The 7,837-nt window shown below is 40.6% G+C and overlaps 1 protein-coding gene across 1 annotated transcript in view; it reads left to right on the forward strand.

Moving 5' to 3' along the window:
* Positions 1 to 1,261: 1,261 nt before the first annotated feature.
* The window catches only part of spsb4a (splA/ryanodine receptor domain and SOCS box containing 4a), a 52,635-nt gene continuing 46,059 nt past the window's right edge, over positions 1,262 to 7,837 (forward strand). Inside the window, exons 1-3 of the mRNA XM_017042579.2 lie at positions 1,262 to 1,520; positions 6,306 to 6,458; positions 6,748 to 6,908. The gene's annotated coding sequence lies outside the window, so the exon portion shown is untranslated. The remainder of the gene's footprint in view (positions 1,521 to 6,305; positions 6,459 to 6,747; positions 6,909 to 7,837) is intronic.

The raw sequence follows: 7,837 nt of genomic DNA on the forward strand, positions 1-7,837 counted from the left end.
TTGCCCTAGTTTTACCAAAAGAGGGAGCCAAATAGCTCTAAAATAAGTTGAGGAGCACAAGGCTTAATTATGCCAGATGAAAAGATTTCAGTTCAATATAAATAAGTTGTGTTTTTGTGCCAAACCGCTCACAGTACAGTACAGACGTTTTCATGTCCATTTATCAGAAGGTAATAAATGCATTGATTTGTGTTAAAGTCTATAATGTGTGTGTGTGTAATTCCTGTAGGAGAAACAATCAATGAATGCGGTGAGATTGAAATTAGAATAATCTATCACCACACATGTCATGGTCTGAATAATTGACTTACATTAAACAAAAGGCTGTGAGACATCAGTTTGTATTGATTTGCTAGTGTGGTTATTGAGGTTGTTGAGCACAAACTGCTCAAGTTATAAGTGGATGCAAATCAATCAGCCCGGCTTCAACCAAATGTCCTGAGTTTCAGATTTTACAGCAGACTACGCCAATGACGATGATGATGATGATTCCTATTCTTCTCAACTCTTTTTATAAAGGAATCTTGTGGTTCTTTTGGAATTTGGAAAAATATAGTGTTGAAGAAATTATGTCTCGTTTGCTACCACGCATGTCAGTGCATAAAATAAATAATATATAATAATATTAACATTTCTAAACTGTAAAATTTTATGAAAAAAATAAAACAAACGAATAGCTTTCCTCCACATTATTAAATGTATAAAATGTACACTACATTTACAGTAGTGGTTATTTTATATATGAGAGCAAATCATTATCATTGCCATCATCAACAAAAACAGCAAATTATTTAATATTATGGACTTATTGTACTAAGGTATTACTAAGGTAAGAAAATGTTTTAAATACGACAATATACTGTATTACTTTGTGTCTTAGATAAGTCTTAAATACGGTGGGCTAATATAGCGCCCTCATGAAAGTCCTCAGTCCTAAGAAGACGTCCAAAGAAGGCCCATCCTGCAGTAATAAAAACATGCAGTATCAGACTTTCGGGGTAAGTGTAGACGCATAAAATATTCTGTAAAATTAGTAAATATAAAATGTCTTTAAATTCACAAGTAAATGTTTTATATTTGATATGTAATATAATTATAAATTCTACTATAGTGGTTTCTAATTCGAATTTTAACGTATCAGTATTAGTGGCGGTACTACATCTGCAAATTGAGATATATAGAGCTGCAGCATTTTTACGAGTGGCCTTGAATGCGCCACCAAGAATTCAGCCAATAGCCTGAGCGCATGACGCTGTGTTGTGGTAGAAGGGACCAATCCGCGGCGAAGTGCAGAGTAAACGGACACTAAGCGTCGGGTCCCTGGTGAACTGCAGATGTGGAGCTGCTGCTGCTTCTTCTCGTGCTCCATACAGCAACAAAGAAGCCGTCGCTATACGGCGGATACAGATGTTCCACCGCCGGAGTAACCAGGTCAGCGGCGGAGAAGAGAAGCCATTTCCCGGCGCCGTAAACCCTCAGAAAAACAAGTGTCGTTGAGTACCCAGAGGAGTTTGTGTTCGGTGAGTCTTTGTTTACATCTGATAAACATGGTCTTCGCGACTTCAGCACAGAGCAATGCTTGTATCGTACAAGTTTATTTATTTTTTAAAAGTGCTTTTTAATGGCTTACCGTTGGTTTTATTTGGGCGACTCGTTTTTCTGTGTTCACTTTTTCGTTTATTAGAATGTTTTACTGCGGTATTGAAGTTGACAAAGCTGAGGTGAGAAACCCCCAGGAAGACATTTGTGCAAATGAATGTGCACCAATGCGCTCGATGTGTGTCTGAGTGCTTTTACTTTACTTCAACCTCCTCTTTAAATCTGTGTGTATCGGTATGTGTACACGTGTATGTGCACTCGTTGACTGTACCTACCATACAGTATATAAAAAGCTCACTATAAAAGGACGTTTATTTTGAAAGACTGAATCAGTGCAAATCAAGGTTCAGGTGTGAGCATCTCTGGCTCAAACTGCCATAATGCAGAGTACCTGCTGCTTTATGGTGTTGTACACTTAACGTCAAAACTCTTATCGTGCACAATTTTAATAACTACACCAGGGGCTGCTTAACAAAACACAAACAATGCATCCGTCCATCCATCCATTTTCATCCGCTTATCCGTTACCGGGTCGCGGGGGCAGCAGTACCAACCCTCCAAACCTTCCTGCGGGTGGTGAGTCCACTGGAAGGTACCAACCTCCCTAACCGGGATTCGAACTTGCGCAGGAGGTGAACCCTGGGGTTCCACACCAATGACAGAGACATTGCCTCTGGGCCAAAGCGCCACACACAAACAATGTTTTACAGATTTATAACTTGCAGCAGCCAGTCTCCTCTGAGGCTTAGCTCCATTATTTATTACTGGACTATTTTATAAGTAATAATGAGTGTGTCACGAACACTGGATTGGGACTATGTGGCTTATATATTTAATATGGTCTGAAGCTGATGACAGGGTGGTTCTGTATGTGTCCCACTGACCCTAATGGACAAGGTATTGGTCTTCCAAGACAGAGATTGTGGGTTCAACTCCCATCTGTTGAACCTCTCTTTTAAGACATTGCATTGAGACTAGTCATATTTCTCACAGATTGTGAGCTCTTGGTGTAAATGTTGTCCTCTCTGGCTCTGCTAAACTTTTGGTGGTTTTAATTCTGATAGTACCCAGACCCCTTTGCCTGTCTTGGACAATCTGTCCATTAGTAAATGGTATTTTATACTTTTTTGAATCAAAAATAATTTTTGTTTGAAACATCCTTGAATTGTTCCCACAGATATTTGTCAGTAGGACTGTATCGCTGACTTTTGACTCATGGTAACTGTTTTTGGAAATTTGCCTTGGGAAGATTACCTTATGTTGGAGTGTATTTATCTATTATACATCATCCTGCACTTTTACCTCAGTAAAAGTACAGCGAATACATATGAAAACTCAAACTGGACAATGGAATCTGAGAAACTTAGATGGAAGGTATGAGGAAATGTTCAGCTCGGTCCCACAGCAGCTGTCCTCTATGGAGTGTAGTAAGGTGAAGTGGATTGCATTTCCTCACAGCTCCTTGTGAGTGATCTCTTCTCTTTGTGGCTTCGCCTTGACATTTACCTTGCCTAGATGGGTAAGGTGACAAGGACACGGAAAACGGAGAATGGAAACAGATCAGAGCAGATGGTAGGAGCAGGGAGGGGAACGAGAGGAGAGAAGATGAGGTAGAGATGGAGTTGAAAAGAAAGGGAAGTGTAGGGAGGTGTGGGGGGGGGGGTCAAGGAAGTAGGAAGTGTAGCAGGGAAGTAGACAGAATGAGTGCGACAAGACGAAAGGCTTTATCATTTGTTGCTACATTTTCATGTCTGAGAACTTGTGGGCGGAGCCTGCTGGTTGACATTTAACCTGTTGTAGTAGAATGGGTGTTTGGTTGGAGAGAGAAAGAGAAGGAGGAGGTGGTGGTGGTGGGGTTGTTGTCAGGGGGTCATTTATCTGTCTGCAGGATCTGACCAGCTGGGAACTATGGGAGTTTAGTTTGCTGCCCACTACCTTCCTCCCTCCTCGTCCCTCCTCCTCCCCACCTGTGTCTTCTACATCCTTTCATTCTCTGTCCCTACCTCGCATCCCCATTATCTCCTCGTTTCTCCTCATTTTCTAACTGCTTCCCCTGAGAGTTGATCGCGACCCACATGTTTCATGCTCGTAGCCTCATTGCTACCATCGCCATCTACTGGCTTTTTAAATAGTTTGTAGATGAATTAATTTCATTGGAGATAATCTTTTTCAAGTAACACTGTATGTTAGAAGGTCAACAGGAAACTGAGGATACTGAACAACAAGGCTAAGAACCAACTAAAAGAAGTGTATACATAGTGATGCTGTTACTGTCCTTGGAATCCTTTACAGCTTAAACACCAAATTTAGACTAATAAACAGGGTTTAGGGCTATTTATGGAGTAATTCGGTCTTTGTTTAATTTGAATGTATCCATTTGGCAGACCTGTTAGTGTGTGGTATTATTCAATACTTCAAAAAATGGGTCTCAACCCACAGGTAGATTACAGGATATTTTTTTGTTGTTCAATATATTAGAATCTTTGGGCTTTTAAATGTTGCTGTGTCACATGGACAACTTTATATACTGTGTTCACCAACATACAGTCCCAGTGATTTATTTTGATTTGATATTAGTTCTGCTCAGTCTTATATTTGCGCTTATTGAGAATTTACACACCAGTTAAAGGCAGGTTTCTTTCTTAATTATTTCTTAAATTGGGTCACAGAGATTTTGAAAAAGTAGGTCTCTGTAAAAGTCTGGCTCACGCTCAGCCAGGATGGTGTCTGCGTTGTGACCTCCAGTCGTCTGCAGCCCATGTGGTCTTTTTTCTATAGACTACGTCGGTTGCAGCTCACTGTAAACTGACACATCCATTTTGTACGTTTAGGTTTTTATCACCGCCTCCTGCTCCTATTGAATTTAAGAGCTGATCATTTCCTTTACTAACGTTTATATTTTTTTAATATAACCCATGTTCACCCAGTTAGTACCATCAGGTTTACACTGCCACGCAGGAAGTCTCCATTTTTGGTCTGGTTGAAGAATCTTTGCATTCTTGTCTCTCCTCTTTCAGGTGTTCATCCATCTCTCCTTCTCTCCTTCTCTCTCTCTTCTAATCTGCTATCCTTTTGTGGTATTTACTGTATTTCTGTCCCCTTTAAAGTATCCCTTCTCCCCTGTTAATTCTCCAGGGAGACTAATAAGCAACGTTATGAGTCACTATGAGCACAGAAGGATATTCTAAGCCAGATGACTTTTTTTTTAACCTAACCCTAACCCTAACCTAACCCCTAACCCTAAAGCTTCACAGCAGTGCCAGTGATGTCAGTACACCTGCACACCGGCCACTGTTCATCGATGATTTGTCACCTTCGTCAGAGGAACTCTCATTAACCGCATCTTTCAGTCACCAGGCGTCATCTGCATTTCTTCCTACTGCCATGTGCGTCACCACTATCATCCAGCAGTGAGAAATGAGGCGGCTGGTGATGAGACAAGACAGCGTTTTGTCATTTGCGCGAGCTGCTTTCCATCAGCCATCGTTATTTTTAATTACTCTTCTCCTCGGTCCCCGTTTACCTTTAACGCCGTGCCAGGGAGTGTCTTGGGAAGCCGGGCTTTAGCAGGAAGTTGGCTCGGATATTCAAATGTGTGAAGGCTGAGAAGTGATGACATCAAGGTGCAAAACACATCAGAGTTTAATGCTGTGTTTCTGCATTTAATTAAAGATCTATATGGTCTGCTGAATGTCTTATAGGCAGGAAGTTGTTTTCTATCAAATCCTATTAAAACTGGGCCGGTAATGTGGAACATTGAGCGCATTTTTTGGAACATCGTTGTGATTTTCAGTTTCTTTTGCAATAAAAACTTTTAAAATAATTTTGTTAAATGTCCTTAAATGATAATAAACTTGTCCCTGACTTGCTAGTATTTTAGAAAAGTAGGAATGGGGATTACTCCCAAGGGATTATTAAAGTTCTATCCATCCATCCATCATTAGTTGCGTGTAGTAGTTATACACCTTATTTTTCGTTAGTCAATTAGTTAAGAATCTACAGGACAGAGTAAATAATCGATTATTGACTGTTTTTGTCATCAATTATCTAATTGTTCATGAGACAATCACAAAGCGTCATACACCGCCCTTAGTTAATAGTTTCCTTTTAAAAATATTACTCACCAATTTGGCAATTAAATATGAGCAGCGACAAACTGCCGTGTCTCTAATGTCATCAATGCAGCTGTTAATTGGAAGTAATTAATAGCATAGGTAAGGATTACATGCAGCGTTCCTGCTTTGTAAATACAAACAAATGAAACATCGGCTCGGCTCTACTGTGTGTTTTATGCTAATTATCAGGCTTTAAAACGCTCTCCATCTGTCCAACATCCTTGGATGGTCATGTGAATGCATACGTCCTACCCTGGCAGATGGAGTGGGAATATTTTCTGTGCATCAGCCCCGTGAAGTCATCCATGGACTCCTGAGTACACAAAAATGTACACATTTCTGAGCAGAATATAGGGTTGTGGTCGGCTCATGCTGAGAGAGCAGCGACCCTTCACCAGGTGACAAAGACAGTTTGACTTTAGATCTATCGTGTTCGATGTTTGGCAGAGGAAAATCTTAGAGTTTGTCAGTGGCGTTAATGCTGCTGTGTTTCCATTTTTAAAACCCACGGACGTGATGGTTAGTCAGAACTCATTAACTGTACATATACCTACGTCACTGACCTACGCTAACACTGTGGCAACTTTTTAGGTGCCTCCATAGTGTAGCGGTTAGCTCCCCTGTCTCGGAAGTGTAGAGCAGATATTCCTGGGTTTGATTTCCAGAGGAACCATATACTTGGCGGCAACGTAACCCTGCAATGCCATTGGTCGAGGACGTCGTAAATCAACACCTGCTGTGTATGTACGTATGTGTACACCTGACATTCTTGTCTAAATTAGATCTGGTTAAATTGATACAATTTTACTCCTGATGATGTGTTTGTATGTCTTTTAAAGGGTCAGTTTAAGTCAGACTTACGCATTGGAACACATTGATTGATATGACACACAGCCCTGTGTTCCTGACCAGTAAACCGTGTCATTTCAGCTAATTTGGAACCACAGTTTTCTGTCCTGTCATCCACGTTATGGCTTGTTATTGTACTCAATCATCTCATTACTTGTCATGTCCTCTTTGTTTTTTTCCCCAGCCGCTCCAATACTAAGGTGGAACGTTTGCCAGGGCGCAGCCTTGTTCTCATTTACATATAAATGATGAAAGAGTCTGCGGTGTCATGTTCGCGCTCATCTCTCTTCCTGTGGTGATTCAGTGTCCTTGTTTTTTTTCCCCTGCTCCCATGTGTCTTTCTCGGTGAGTATGAGCATTTCCCCACCAATGATATGTGTCTTTTTTCATACCTTGTGTGTCAGTGCGGCGTCATCACCTGCCACTGCTGATATAATCACCTCTGAATCAGCCAGTCCACTCTTCTGTCTGCCTTTGAATTAGCTGGCATGACCGGTTAAAAAGAAAAATTGGACACCTCTTAAAATGAAAAAGCAGATATTCTCAATGTCAGAGTGAATGTCTTTTGACTTAAGGGCTGTGAGAGACAAGTTTGCTGCTGGTGTTTCTTTATAAGATCTTAGAGAAGTGTCTTTTTGAAGCTGCTTCCTCATTGGCTTTTTAGTTTATTTGCACACAAAGACAGAAATAAGCTGCTCTCTGAGGCTTGGATGCCACAAGTGATGTGCTAAGAGTTTTTTTTTTAATTATAAAATAAGAGTACTTTTCTGATACAGGATGTGCGTAATACTGTTATGGTGTGAGTCTGAGAAGGTTTGCAGTAATCCTGCCCTGGACTGCTACATTGCTAAGTTATTTGAATTGAAAAGCCTTTCAGATAAAATGATAAAAATAAAAAAACCTCATCTGCTCCGCTGTTTAATGGCTTCCAAATGTTGGTTTGTGATGCCAAAGTGGGTCATGGTGAAAAAGGTGTAAAATATCAAAGATGGTTTAATTTTTCACGTTTTCTAGAAATATAGTTTGCATTTGTACTGTGGTAGAGTGCTACAGGATATACAGAGTCATTGTAGGTCTGCATTATTGATAACCCTTAAGTCAGGAGAAGGATTCTCTCTCTGACTGCTCAGATGACTGCGTCCAAACACGTTCACGTGTCTTTAGTGCTGCGTTCATCAGCTTCTCCTTTAACTTCCCGCAGGTTGAACCACGTTGACCGTGAAATCAAACCAACCTAGCGGATCATCTGTGTCGAAGTTTGGTTAGTAGTAGCG

Source organism: Cynoglossus semilaevis, chromosome 20 (genome assembly GCF_000523025.1).
Source record: "Cynoglossus semilaevis isolate Cse_v1.0 chromosome 20, Cse_v1.0, whole genome shotgun sequence".
NCBI classification, from domain to species: Eukaryota; Metazoa; Chordata; class Actinopteri; order Pleuronectiformes; family Cynoglossidae; genus Cynoglossus; species Cynoglossus semilaevis.